Here is a 15,301-nt window from a genome sequence, read left to right as displayed (position 1 = left end):
CGCGTCCAACGCCTTCACCGTCCCCGCGTCCAACGCCTTCACCTCCCCCCGTCCAACGCCTTCACCATCCCCGCGTCCAACGCCTTCCCCCCCCCGTCCAACGCCTTCACCGTCCCCCCGTCCAACGCCTTCACCTCCCCGCGTCCAACGTCTTCACCGTCCCCGCGTCCAACGCCTTCACCTCCCCCCGTCCAACGTCTTCACCGTCCCCCCGACCAACGCCTTCACCATCCCTGCGTCCAACGCCTTCCCTCCCCCCCCGTCCAACGCCTTCACCGTCCCCGCGTCCAACGCCTTCACCTCCCCCGCGTCCAACGCCTTCACCTCCCCGCGTCCAACGTCTTCACCGTCCCCGCGTCCAACGCCTTCACCGTCCCCGCGTCCAACGCCTTCACCTCCCCCCAGTCCAACGCCTTCACCTCCCCCCGCGTCCAACGCCTTCACCTCCCCCCGTCCAACGCCTTCACCATCCCCGCGTCCAACGCCTTCCCCCCCCCCCCGTCCAACGCCTTCACCGTCCCCCCCGTCCAACTCCTTCACCTCCCCGCGTCCAACGCCTTCACCTCCCCCCTCCAACGCCTTCACCGTCCCCGCGTCCAACGCCTTCCCCCCCCCCCGTCCAACGCCTTCACCGTCCCCGCGTCCAACGCCTTCACCGTCCCCCCGTCCAACGCCTTCACCTCCCCGCGTCCAACGTCTTCACCGTCCCCGCGTCCAACGCCTTCTCCGTCCCCGCGTCCAACGCCTTCACCTCCCCCCGTCCAACGCCTTCACCATCCCTGCGTCCAACGCCTTCCCTCCCCCCCGTCCAACGCCTTCACCGTCCCCGCGTCCAACGCCTTCACCTCCCCCGCGTCCAACGCCTTCACCGTCCCCGCGTCCAACGCCTTCCCCCCCCCCCCGTCCAACGCCTTCACCTCCCCGCGTCCAACGTCTTCACCGTCCCCCGCGTCCAACGCCTTCACCGTCCCCGCGTCCAACGCCTTCACCTCCCCCCAGTCCAACGCCTTCACCTCCCCCGCGTCCAACGCCTTCACATCCCCCCGTCCAACGCCTTCACCATCCCCGCGTCCAACGCCTTCCCCCCCCCCGTCCAACGCCTTCACCGTCCCCCCGTCCAACGCCTTCACCTCCCCGCGTCCAACGCCTTCACCTCCCCCCGTCCAACGCCTTCACCGTCCCCGCGTCCAACGCCTTCACCTCCCCCGCGTCCAACGCCTTCGCCTCCCCCGCGTCCAACGCCTTCACCTCCCCCCGTCCAACGCCTTCACAATCCCCGCGTCCAACGCCTTCCCCCCCCCCGTCCAACGCCTTCACCGTCCCCCCCGTCCAACGCCTTCACCTCCCCGCGTCCAACGTCTTCACCGTCCCCGCGTCCAACGCCTTCTCCGTCCCCGCGTCCAACGCCTTCACCTCCCCCCGTCCAACGCCTTCACCATCCCTGCGTCCAACGCCTTCCCTCCCCCCCGTCCAACGCCTTCACCGTCCCCGCGTCCAACGCCTTCACCTCCCCCGCGTCCAACGCCTTCCCCCCCCCCGTCCAACGCCTTCACCTCCCCGCGTCCAACGTCTTCACCGTCCCCGCGTCCAACGCCTTCACCTCCCCCCAGTCCAACGCCTTCACCTCCCCCGCGTCCAACGCCTTCACCTCCCCCCGTCCAACGCCTTCACCTCCACGCGTCCAACGCCTTCACCTCCCCCCGTCCAACGCCTTCACCGTCCCCGCGTCCAACGCCTTCCCCCCCCCCCCCGTCCAACGCCTTCACCTCCCCGCGTCCAACGTCTTCACCGTCCCCGCGTCCAACGCCTTCACCGTCCCCGCGTCCAACGCCTTCACCTCCCCCCAGTCCAACGCCTTCACCTCCCCCGCGTCCAACGCCTTCACCGTCCCCCGCGTCCAACGCCTTCACCTCCCCCCGTCCAACGCCTTCACCATCCCCGCGTCCAACGCCTTCCCCCCCCCCCGTCCAACGCCTTCACCGTCCCCCCCGTCCAACGCCTTCACCGTCCCCCGCGTCCAACGCCTTCACCTCCCCCCCGTCCAACGCCTTCACCATCCCCGCGTCCAACGCCTTCCCCCCCCCCCCGTCCAACGCCTTCACCGTCCCCCCCGTCCAACGCCTTCACCTCCCCGCGTCCAACGTCTTCACCTCCCCCGCGTCCAACGCCTTCACCGTCCCCGCGTCCAACGCCTTCACCTCCCCCGCGTCCAACGCCTTCACCTCCCCCGCGACCAACGCCTTCACCGTCCCCCCCCGTCCAACGCCTTCACCGTCCCCGCGTCCAACGCCTTCACCTCCCCCCGTCCAACGCCTTCACCATCCCCGCGTCCAACGCCTTCCCCCCCCCCCCCGTCCAACGCCTTCACCGTCCCCCCGTCCAACGCCTTCACCTCCCCGCGTCCAACGTCTTCACCTCCCCCGCGTCCAACGCCTTCACCGTCCCCGCGTCCAACGCCTTCACCTCCCCCGCGTCCAACGCCTTCACCTCCCCCGCGTCCAACGCCTTCACCTCCCCCGCGTCCAACGCCTTCACCATCCCCGCGTCCAACGCCTTCACCTCCCCCCAGTCCAACGCCTTCACCTCCCCCGCGTCCAACGCCTTCACCGTCCCCGCGTCCAACGCCTTCACCTCCCCCCGTCCAACGCCTTCACCATCCCCGCGTCCAACGCCTTCCCCCCCCCGTCCAACACCTTCACCATCCCCGCGTCCAACGCCTTCCCCCCCCCCGTCCAACGCCTTCACCGTCCCCCCCGTCCAACGCCTTCACCGTCCCCGCGTCCAACGCCTTCCCCCCCCCGTCCAACGCCTTCACCGTCCCAGCGTCCAACGCCTTCACCGTCCCCCGCGTCCAACGCCTTCACCTCCCCCGCGTCCAACGCCTTCACCGTCCCCGCGTCCAACGCCTTCACCATCCCCGCGTCCAACGCCTTCCCCCCCCCCGTCCAACGCCTTCACCATCCCCGCGTCCAACGCCTTCCCCCCCCCCCGTCCAACGCCTTCACCGTCCCCCCGTCCAACGCCTTCCCCCCCCCCGTCCAACGCCTTCACCGTCCCAGCGTCCAACGCCTTCACCGTCCCCGCGTCCAACGCCTTCACCTCCCCCCGTCCAACGCCAACGCCTTCCCCCCCCCCCGTCCAACGCCTTCACCGTCCCCCCGTCCAACGCCTTCCCCCCCCCGTCCAACGCCTTCACCGTCCCAGCGTCCAACGCCTTCACCGTCCCCGCGTCCAACGCCTTCACCTCCCCCCGTCCAACGCCTTCACCATCCCCGCGTCCAACGCCTTCCCCCCCCCCCGTCCAACGCCTTCACCGTCCCCCCAGTCCAACGCCTTCACCTCCCCCGCGTCCAACGCCTTCACCGTCCCCCGCGTCCAACGCCTTCACCGTCCCCGCGTCCAACGCCTTCACCTCCCCCCCAGTCCAACGCCTTCACCTCCCCCGCGTCCAACGCCTTCACCGTCCCCGCGTCCAACGCCTTCACCTCCCCCCGTCCAACGCCTTCACCATCCCCGCGTCCAACGCCTTCCCCCCCCCCGTCCAACGCCTTCACCTCCCCCCGTCCAACGCCTTCATCATCCCCGCGTCCAACGCCTTCACCGTCCCCCCGTCCAACGCCTTCACCTCCCCGCGTCCAACGTCTTCACCGTCCCCGCGTCCAACGCCTTCACCGTCCCCGCGTCCAACGCCTTCACCTCCCCCGCGTCCAACGCCTTCACCTCCCCCGCGTCCAACGCCTTCACCGTCCCCGCGTCCAACGCCTTCACCTCCCCCCGTCCAACGCCTTCACCATCCCCGCGTCCAACGCCTTCACCTCCCCCCCAGTCCAACGCCTTCACCTCCCCCGCGTCCAACGCCTTCACCGTCCCCGCGTCCAACGCCTTCACCTCCCCCCGTCCAACGCCTTCACCATCCCCGCGTCCAACGCCTTCCCCCCCCCGTCCAACGCCTTCACCCCCCCCGTCCAACGCCTTCACCGTCCCCCCGTCCAACGCCTTCACCATCCCCGCGTCCAACGCCTTCCCCCCCCCCCCGTCCAACGCCTTCACCGTCCCCCCGTCCAACGCCTTCACCCCCCCGCGTCCAACGCCTTCACCGTCCCCGCGTCCAACGCCTTCACCGTCCCCGCGTCCAACGCCTTCACCTCCCCCCAGTCCAACGCTTTCACCTCCCCCGCGTCCAACGCCTTCACCGTCCCCCGCGTCCAACGCCTTCACCTCCCCCCGTCCAACGCCTTCACCATCCCCGCGTCCAACGCCTTCACCATCCCCCCCGTCCAACGCCTTCACCATCCCCGCGTCCAACGCCTTCCCTCCCCCCCGTCCAACGCCTTCACCGTCCCCGCGTCCAACGCCTTCACCTCCCCCGCGTCCAACGCCTTCCCTCCCCCCCGTCCAACGCCTTCACCTCCCCCGCGTCCAACGCCTTCACCTCCCCCGCGTCCAACGCCTTCACCGTCCCCCGCGTCCAACGCCTTCACCTCCCCCCGTCCAACGCCTTCACCATCCCCGCGTCCAACGCCTTCCCCCCCCCCGTCCAACGCCTTCACCGTCCCCCCCGTCCAACGCCTTCACCTCCCCGCGTCCAACGTCTTCACCGTCCCCGCGTCCAACGTCTTCACCGTCCCCGCGTCCAACGCCTTCACCGTCCCCGCGTCCAACGCCTTCACCTCCCCCGCGTCCAACGCCTTCACCTCCCCCGCGTCCAACGCCTTCACCTCCCCCGCGTCCAACGCCTTCACCGTCCCCCGCGTCCAACGCCTTCACCTCCCCCCAGTCCAACGCCTTCACCTCCCCCGCGTCCAACGCCTTCACCGTCCCCGCGTCCAACGCCTTCACCGTCCCCGCGTCCAACGCCTTCACCGTCCCCGCGTCCAACGCCTTCACCTCCCCCCAGTCCAACGCCTTCACCTCCCCCGCGTCCAACGCCTTCACCTCCCCCCAGTCCAACGCCTTCACCTCCCCCGCGTCCAACGCCTTCACCTCCCCCGCGTCCAACGCCTTCACCGTCCCCGCGTCCAACGCCTTCACCTCCCCCCAGTCCAACGCCTTCACCTCCCCCGCGTCCAACGCCTTCACCGTCCCCGCGTCCAACGCCTTCACCTCCCCCCGTCCAACGCCTTCACCATCCCCGCGTCCAACGCCTTCCCCCCCCCCCGTCCAACGCCTTCACCGTCCCCCCGTCCAACGCCTTCACCGTCCCCGCGTCCAACGCCTTCACCTCCCCCCGTCCAACGCCTTCACCGTCCCCGCGTCCAACGCCTTCACCGTCCCCGCGTCCAACGCCTTCACCTCCCCCGCGTCCAACGCCTTCACCTCCCCCGCGTCCAACGCCTTCACCTCCCCCCGTCCAACGCCTTCACCGTCCCCGCGTCCAACGCCTTCACCGTCCCCGCGTCCAACGCCTTCACCGTCCCCGCGTCCAACGCCTTCACCTCCCCCGCGTCCAACGCCTTCACCTCCCCCGCGTCCAACGCCTTCACCGTCCCCGCGTCCAACGCCTTCACCTCCCCCCGTCCAACGCCTTCACCATCCCCGCGTCCAACCCCTTCCCCCCCCCCGTCCAACGCCTTCACCGTCCCCCCGTCCAACGCCTTCACCTACCCGCGTCCTACGTCTTCACCGTCCCCGCGTCCAACGCCTTCACCGTCCCCGCGTCCAACGCCTTCACCTCCCCCCAGTCCAACGCCTTCACCTCCCCGCGTCCAACGCCTTCACCACCGTCCCCGCGTCCAACGCCTTCATCTCCCCCCGTCCAACGCCTTCACCTCCCCCCCGTCCAACGCCTTCACCGTCCCCGGGTCCAACGTCTTCACCGTCCCCGCGTCCAACGCCTTCACCTCCCCCGCGTCCAACGCCTTCACCGTCCCCGCGTCCAACGCCTTCACCTCCCCTGCGTCCAACGCCTTCACCTCCCCCCGTCCAACGCCTTCACCTCCCCGCGTCCAATGCCTTCACCTCCCCCCCGTCCAACGCCTTCACCTCCCCGCGTCCAACGCCTTCACCGTCCCCGCGTCCAACGCCTTCACCACCGTCCCCGCGTCCAACGCCTTCACCTCCCCCCGTCCAACGCCTTCACCTCCCCCCGTCCAACGCCTTCACCTCCCCCCGTCCAACGCCTTCACCTCCACGCGTCCAACGCCTTCACCGTCCCCGCGTCCAACGCCTTCCCTCCCCCCGTCCAACGCCTTCACCTCCCCCCGCGTCCAACGCCTTCACCTCCCCCCGTCCAACGCCTTCACCATCCCTGCGTCCAACGCCTTCCCTCCCCCCCGTCCAACGCCTTCACCTCCCCCCGTCCAACGCCTTCACCTCCCCCCCGTCCAACGCCTTCACCGTCCCCGGGTCCAACGTCTTCACCGTCCCCCCGTCCAACGCCTTCACCGTCCCCGCGTCCAACGCCTTCACCGTCCCCGCGTCCAACGCCTTCACCTCCCCCCGTCCAACGCCTTCACCGTCCCCGCGTCCAACGCCTTCCCTCCCCCCCGTCCAACGCCTTCACCGTCCCCCGCGTCCAACGCCTTCACCTCCCCCGCGTCCAACGCCTTCACCTCCCCCGCGTCCAACGCCTTCACCGTCCCCGCGTCCAACGCCTTCACCTCCCCCCGTCCAACGCCTTCACCGTCCCCGCGTGCAACGCCTTCACCTCCCCGTCCAACGCCTTCACCGTCCCCCCGTCCAACGCCTTCACCTCCCCGCGTCCAACGTCTTCACCGTCCCCGCGTCCAACGCCTTCACCTCCCCCCAGTCCAACGCCTTCACCTCCCCCCAGTCCAACGCCTTCACCTCCCCGCGTCCAACGCCTTCACCACCGTCCCCGCGTCCAACGCCTTCATCTCCCCCCGTCCAACGCCTTCACCTCCCCCCCGTCCAACGCCTTCACCGTCCCCGGGTCCAACGTCTTCACCGTCCCCGCGTCCAGCGCCTTCACCTCCCCCGCGTCCAACGCCTTCACCGTCCCCGCGTCCAACGCCTTCACCTCCCCTGCGTCCAACGCCTTCACCTCCCCCCGTCCAACGCCTTCACCTCCCCGCGTCCAATGCCTTCACCTCCCCCCCGTCCAACGCCTTCACCTCCCCGCGTCCAACGCCTTCACCGTCCCCGCGTCCAACGCCTTCACCACCGTCCCCGCGTCCAACGCCTTCACCTCCCCCCGTCCAACGCCTTCACCTCCCCCCGTCCAACGCCTTCACCTCCACGCGTCCAACGCCTTCACCGTCCCCGCGTCCAACGCCTTCCCCTCCCCCCGTCCAACGCCTTCACCATCCCTGCGTCCAACGCCTTCCCTCCCCCCGTCCAACGCCTTCACCTCCCCCCGCGTCCAACGCCTTCACCTCCCCCCGTCCAACGCCTTCACCATCCCTGCGTCCAACGCCTTCCCTCCCCCCCGTCCAACGCCTTCACCTCCCCCCGCGTCCAACGCCTTCACCACCGTCCCTGCGACCAACGCCTTCCCCCCCCTTCCAACGCCTTCACCGTCCCCCCGTCCAACGCCTTCACCGTCCCCGCGTCCAACGCCTTCACCTCCCCCGTCCAACGCCTTCACCGTCCCCGCGTCCAATGCCTTCACCGTCCCCGCGTCCAACGTCTTCACCTCCCCCCCGTCCAACGCCTTCACCGTCCCCGCGTCAACGCCTTCACCTCCCCCCGTCCAACGCCTTCACCGTCCCCGCGTCCAACGTCTTCACCTCCCCCCCCGTCCAACGCCTTCACCTCCCCCCGTCCAACGCCTTCACCTCCCCGCGTCCAACGCCTTCACCCCCCCGTCCAACGCCTTCACCTCCCCCCGCGTCCAACGCCTTCACCTCCCCGCGTCCAATGCCTTCACCTCCCTCCCGTCAAATGCCTTCACCTCCCCCCGCGTCCAACGCCTTCACCACCGTCCCTGCGTCCAACGCCTTCACCTCCCCCCGTCCAACGCCTTCACCATCCCTGCGTCCAACGCCTTCCCTCCCCCCCGTCCAACGCCTTCACCTCCCCCCGCGTCCAACGCCTTCACCACCGTCCCTGCGTCCAACGCCTTCCCCCCCCCTTCCAACGCCTTCACCGTCCCCGCGTCCAACGCCTTCACCTCCCCCCGTCCAACGCCTTCACCGTCCCCGCGTCCAATGCCTTCACCGTCCCCGCGTCCAACGTCTTCACCTCCCCCCCGTCCAACGCCTTCACCTCCCCCCGTCCAACGCCTTCACCTCCCCGCGTCCAACGCCTTCACCTCCCCCGCGTCCAACGCCTTCACTTCCCCCCCGTCCAACGCCTTCACCTCCCCCCGCGTCCAACGCCTTCACCTCCCCGCGTCCAACGCCTTCACCTCCCCGCGTCCAACGCCTTCACTTCCCCCCCGTCCAACGCCTTCACCTCCCCCCGCGTCCAACGCCTTCACCTCCCCCCCGTCAAATGCCTTCACCTCCCCCCCGTCCAACGCCTTCACCTCCCCCGCGTCCAACGCCTTCACCGTCCCCGCGTCCAACGCCTTCACCTCCCCCCCGTCCAACGCCTTCACCTCCCCCCGTCCAACGCCTTCACCACCGTCCCCCCCCGTCCAACGCCTTCACCTCCCCCCGCGTCCAACGCCTTCACCTCCCCCCCGTCCAACGCCTTCACCATCCCTGCGTCCAACGCCTTCCCTCCCCCCCGTCCAACGCCTTCACCGTCCCCGCGTCCAACGCCTTCACCTCCCCCGCGTCCAACGCCTTCACCTCCCCCGCGTCCAAGGCCTTCACCGTCCCCGCGTCCAACGCCTTCACCTCCCCCCGTCCAACGCCTTCACCATCCCCGCGTCCAACGCCTTCCCCCCCCCGTCCAACGCCTTCCCCCCCCCCCGTCCAAAGCCTTCACCGTCCCCCCGTCCAACGCCTTCACCTCCCCGCGTCCAACGTCTTCACCGTCCCCGCGTCCAACGCCTTCACCGTCCCCGCGTCCAACGCCTTCACCTCCCCCCAGTCCAACGCCTTCACCTCCCCGCGTCCAACGCCTTCACCACCGTCCCCGCGTCCAACGCCTTCATCTCCCCCCGTCCAACGCCTTCACCTCCCCCCCGTCCAACGCCTTCACCGTCCCCGGGTCCAACGTCTTCACCTCCCCGCGTCCAACGTCTTCACCTCCCCCGCGTCCAACGCCTTCACCGTCCCCGCGTCCAACGCCTTCACCTCCCCTGCGTCCAACGCCTTCACCTCCCCCCGTCCAACGCCTTCACCTCCCCGCGTCCAACGCCTTCACCTCCCCCCCGTCCAACGCCTTCACCGTCCCCGGGTCCAACGTCTTCACCGTCCCCCCGTCCAACGCCTTCACCGTCCCCGCGTCCAACGCCTTCACCGTCCCCGCGTCCAACGCCTTCACCTCCCCCCGTCCAACGCCTTCACCGTCCCCGCGTCCAACGCCTTCCCTCCCCCCCGTCCAACGCCTTCACCGTCCCCGCGTCCAACGCCTTCACCTCCCCTGCGTCCAACGCCTTCACCTCCCCCCGTCCAACGCCTTCACCTCCCCGCGTCCAATGCCTTCACCTCCCCCCCGTCCAACGCCTTCACCTCCCCGCGTCCAACGCCTTCACCGTCCCCGCGTCCAACGCCTTCACCACCGTCCCCGCGTCCAACGCCTTCACCTCCCCCCGTCCAACGCCTTCACCTCCCCCCGTCCAACGCCTTCACCTCCCCCCGTCCAACGCCTTCACCTCCACGCGTCCAACGCCTTCACCGTCCCCGCGTCCAACGCCTTCCCTCCCCCCGTCCAACGCCTTCACCTCCCCCCGCGTCCAACGCCTTCACCTCCCCCCGTCCAACGCCTTCACCATCCCTGCGTCCAACGCCTTCCCTCCCCCCCGTCCAACGCCTTCACCTCCCCCCGTCCAACGCCTTCACCTCCCCCCCGTCCAACGCCTTCACCGTCCCCGGGTCCAACGTCTTCACCGTCCCCCCCGTCCAACGCCTTCACCGTCCCCGCGTCCAACGCCTTCACCGTCCCCGCGTCCAACGCCTTCACCTCCCCCCGTCCAACGCCTTCACCGTCCCCGCGTCCAACGCCTTCCCTCCCCCCCGTCCAACGCCTTCACCGTCCCCGCGTCCAACGCCTTCACCTCCCCCGCGTCCAACGCCTTCACCTCCCCCGCGTCCAACGCCTTCACCGTCCCCGCGTCCAACGCCTTCACCTCCCCCCGTCCAACGCCTTCACCGTCCCCGCGTGCAACGCCTTCACCTCCCCGTCCAACGCCTTCACCGTCCCCCCGTCCAACGCCTTCACCTCCCCGCGTCCAACGTCTTCACCGTCCCCGCGTCCAACGCCTTCACCTCCCCCCAGTCCAACGCCTTCACCTCCCCCCAGTCCAACGCCTTCACCTCCCCGCGTCCAACGCCTTCACCACCGTCCCCGCGTCCAACGCCTTCATCTCCCCCCGTCCAACGCCTTCACCTCCCCCCCGTCCAACGCCTTCACCGTCCCCGGGTCCAACGTCTTCACCGTCCCCGCGTCCAGCGCCTTCACCTCCCCCGCGTCCAACGCCTTCACCGTCCCCGCGTCCAACGCCTTCACCTCCCCTGCGTCCAACGCCTTCACCTCCCCCCGTCCAACGCCTTCACCTCCCCGCGTCCAATGCCTTCACCTCCCCCCCGTCCAACGCCTTCACCTCCCCGCGTCCAACGCCTTCACCGTCCCCGCGTCCAACGCCTTCACCACCGTCCCCCGCGTCCAACGCCTTCACCTCCCCCGTCCACGCCTTCACCTCCCCCCGTCCAACGCCTTCACCTCCACGCGTCCAACGCCTTCACCGTCCCCGCGTCCAACGCCTTCCCCTCCCCCCCGTCCAACGCCTTCACCATCCCTGCGTCCAACGCCTTCCCTCCCCCCGTCCAACGCCTTCACCTCCCCCCGCGTCCAACGCCTTCACCTCCCCCCGTCCAACGCCTTCACCATCCCTGCGTCCAACGCCTTCCCTCCCCCCCGTCCAACGCCTTCACCTCCCCCCGCGTCCAACGCCTTCACCACCGTCCCTGCGACCAACGCCTTCCCCCCCCTTCCAACGCCTTCACCGTCCCCCCGTCCAACGCCTTCACCGTCCCCGCGTCCAACGCCTTCACCTCCCCCGTCCAACGCCTTCACCGTCCCCGCGTCCAATGCCTTCACCGTCCCCGCGTCCAACGTCTTCACCTCCCCCCCGTCCAACGCCTTCACCGTCCCCCGCGTCAACGCCTTCACCTCCCCCCGTCCAACGCCTTCACCGTCCCCGCGTCCAACGTCTTCACCTCCCCCCCCGTCCAACGCCTTCACCTCCCCCCGTCCAACGCCTTCACCTCCCCGCGTCCAACGCCTTCACCCCCCCGTCCAACGCCTTCACCTCCCCCCGCGTCCAACGCCTTCACCTCCCCGCGTCCAATGCCTTCACCTCCCTCCCGTCAAATGCCTTCACCTCCCCCCGCGTCCAACGCCTTCACCACCGTCCCTGCGTCCAACGCCTTCACCTCCCCCCGTCCAACGCCTTCACCATCCCTGCGTCCAACGCCTTCCCTCCCCCCCGTCCAACGCCTTCACCTCCCCCCGCGTCCAACGCCTTCACCACCGTCCCTGCGTCCAACGCCTTCCCCCCCCCTTCCAACGCCTTCACCGTCCCCGCGTCCAACGCCTTCACCTCCCCCCGTCCAACGCCTTCACCGTCCCCGCGTCCAATGCCTTCACCGTCCCCGCGTCCAACGTCTTCACCTCCCCCCCGTCCAACGCCTTCACCTCCCCCCGTCCAACGCCTTCACCTCCCCGCGTCCAACGCCTTCACCTCCCCGCGTCCAACGCCTTCACTTCCCCCCCGTCCAACGCCTTCACCTCCCCCCGCGTCCAACGCCTTCACCTCCCCGCGTCCAACGCCTTCACCTCCCCGCGTCCAACGCCTTCACTTCCCCCCCGTCCAACGCCTTCACCTCCCCCCGCGTCCAACGCCTTCACCTCCCCCCCGTCAAATGCCTTCACCTCCCCCCCGTCCAACGCCTTCACCTCCCCCGCGTCCAACGCCTTCACCGTCGTCCCGCGTCCAACGCCTTCACCTCCCCCCCCGTCCAACGCCTTCACCTCCCCCCGTCCAACGCCTTCACCACCGTCCCCCCCGTCCAACGCCTTCACCTCCCCCCGCGTCCAACGCCTTCACCTCCCCCCCGTCCAACGCCTTCACCATCCCTGCGTCCAACGCCTTCCCTCCCCCCCGTCCAACGCCTTCACCGTCCCCGCGTCCAACGCCTTCACCTCCCCCGCGTCCAACGCCTTCACCTCCCCCGCGTCCAAGGCCTTCACCGTCCCCGCGTCCAACGCCTTCACCTCCCCCCGTCCAACGCCTTCACCATCCCCGCGTCCAACGCCTTCCCCCCCCGTCCAACGCCTTCCCCCCCCCCGTCCAAAGCCTTCACCGTCCCCCCGTCCAACGCCTTCACCTCCCCGCGTCCAACGTCTTCACCGTCCCCGCGTCCAACGCCTTCACCGTCCCCGCGTCCAACGCCTTCACCTCCCCCAGTCCAACGCCTTCACCTCCCCGCGTCCAACGCCTTCACCACCGTCCCCGCGTCCAACGCCTTCATCTCCCCCCGTCCAACGCCTCCCCTCCAACGCCTCACCTCCCCCCGTCCAACGCCTTCACCGTCCCCGGTCCAACGTCTTCACCTCCCCGCGTCCAACGTCTTCACCTCCCCCGCGTCCAACGCCTTCACCGTCCCCGCGTCCAACGCCTTCACCTCCCCTGCGTCCAACGCCTTCACCTCCCCCCGTCCAACGCCTTCACCTCCCCGCGTCCAATGCCTTCACCTCCCCCCCGTCCAACGCCTTCACCTCCCCGCGTCCAACGCCTTCACCGTCCCCGCGTCCAACGCCTTCACCACCGTCCCCGCGTCCAACGCCTTCACCTCCCCCCGTCCAACGCCTTCACCTCCCCCCGTCCAACGCCTTCACCTCCACACGTCCAACGCCTTCACCGTCCCCCGCGTCCAACGCCTTCACCTCCCCCCGTCCAACGCCTTCACCATCCCTGCGTCCAACGCCTTCCCTCCCCCCGTCCAACGCCTTCACCTCCCCCCGCGTCCAACGCCTTCACCTCCCCCCGTCCAACGCCTTCACCATCCCTGCGTCCAACGCCTTCCCTCCCCCCCGTCCAACGCCTTCACCTCCCCCCGCGTCCAACGCCTTCACCACCGTCCCTGCGTCCAACGCCTTCCCCCCCCCTTCCAACGCCTTCACCGTCCCCCCGTCCAACGCCTTCACCGTCCCCGCGTCCAACGCCTTCACCTCCCCCCGTCCAACGCCTTCACCGTCCCCGCGTCCAATGCCTTCACCGTCCCCGCGTCCAACGTCTTCACCTCCCCCCGCCGTCCAACGCCTTCACCGTCCCCGCGTCAACGCCTTCACCTCCCCCCGTCCAACGCCTTCACCGTCCCCGCGTCCAATGCCTTCACCGTCCCCGCGTCCAACGTCTTCACCTCCCCCCCGTCCAACGCCTTCACCTCCCCCCGTCCAACGCCTTCACCTCCCCGCGTCCAACGCCTTCACCCCCCCGTCCAACGCCTTCACCTCCCCCCGCGTCCAACGCCTTCACCTCCCCGCGTCCAATGCCTTCACCTCCCTCCCGTCAAATGCCTTCACCTCCCCCCGCGTCCAACGCCTTCACCACCGTCCCTGCGTCCAACGCCTTCACCTCCCCCCGTCCAACGCCTTCACCATCCCTGCGTCCAACGCCTTCCCTCCCCCCCGTCCAACGCCTTCACCTCCCCCCGCGTCCAACGCCTTCACCACCGTCCCTGCGTCCAACGCCTTCCCCCCCCCTTCCAACGCCTTCACCGTCCCCCCGTCCAACGCCTTCACCGTCCCCGCGTCCAACGCCTTCACCTCCCCCCGTCCAACGCCTTCACCGTCCCCGCGTCCAATGCCTTCACCGTCCCCGCGTCCAACGTCTTCACCTCCCCCCCGTCCAACGCCTTCACCTCCCCCCGTCCAACGCCTTCACCTCCCCGCGTCCAACGCCTTCACCTCCCCGCGTCCAACGCCTTCACTTCCCCCCCGTCCAACGCCTTCACCTCCCCCCGCGTCCAACGCCTTCACCTCCCCGCGTCCAACGCCTTCACCTCCCCGCGTCCAACGCCTTCACTTCCCCCCCGTCCAACGCCTTCACCTCCCCCCGCGTCCAACGCCTTCACCTCCCCGCGTCCAATGCCTTCACCTCCCCCCCGTCCAACGCCTTCACCTCCCCCGCGTCCAACGCCTTCACCGTCCCCGCGTCCAACGCCTTCACCTCCCCCCCGTCCAACGCCTTCACCTCCCCCCGTCCAACGCCTTCACCACCGTCCCCCCCGTCCAACGCCTTCACTTCCCCCCCGTCCAACGCCTTCACCACCGTCCCCTCGTCCAACGCCTTCACCGTCCCCGCGTCCAACGCCTTCACCTCCCCCCGTCCAACGCCTTCACCTCCCCCCGTCCAACGCCTTCACCTCCCCCCCGTCCAACGCCTTCACCTCCCCCCGTCCAACGCCTTCACCTCCCCCCGCGTCCAACGCCTTCACCGTCCCCCCCGTCCAACGCCTTCACCTCCCCCCGCGTCCAACGCCTTCACCTCCCCCCCGTCCAACGCCTTCACCGTCCCCCCCGTCCAACGCCTTCACCGTCCCCCCCGTCCAACGCCTTCTCCTCCCCCCATCCAACGCATTGACTTCTGCTTACAACACACTGACCTCCTCATCCAATAAATTCACCTCCTCTTCATCCAACACATTGACCTCCTCCGCACCCAGCTCATTCTCCTGTGCATCTTCCACCTTCTCCAAAGGGATTCTGCCACTAAACATATCTTTACCTCCCCTCACTCTCCACTTCCAAAGGGAATTCTGCTTCTGGGTTTGCCTTGTCCATTTGTCCCTCCCCATTAATCTCCCCCCAGGTTCTTATCCCCTGCAGGCGGTCTAAGCGCCATACCTGCCCATACACTACGTCCCTCCACTCCATTCATGGCTACGAACTGTCCTTCCAGGCGAGGTAACACTTTATCTGTGAATCTGTTGGGGTTGTGTATTGCGAGCTGTGCTCCCGGTGTTCCCAGCATAAATTGGGAGACTGTTTCGTCCAGCCTCTCCACAACATCAGCCGCAAGCGGGACTTCTTGGTGGTCAAACATTTTAATCCCTGGACTCCTCCAGTGCAAAGAGGAGGCAATCATCATTATGGAGGAGCTCCACCGTACATTCCGCCTGGGAAGCCTGATGGCACTTACATCGATTTCTGCCCCGCCCCGCTTCCTCTATTCCCCACTTTTACTTCTTTTCACCTATTTCCCTCTCCACCCCCCCCCCCCCCC

The sequence above is a fragment of the Hemitrygon akajei genome, chromosome 2, assembly GCF_048418815.1.
Source record: "Hemitrygon akajei chromosome 2, sHemAka1.3, whole genome shotgun sequence".
NCBI lineage: Eukaryota > Metazoa > Chordata > Chondrichthyes > Myliobatiformes > Dasyatidae > Hemitrygon > Hemitrygon akajei.
The sequence above is the reverse complement of the archived record's forward strand: the minus strand, read 5'-3'. Positions refer to the sequence as shown.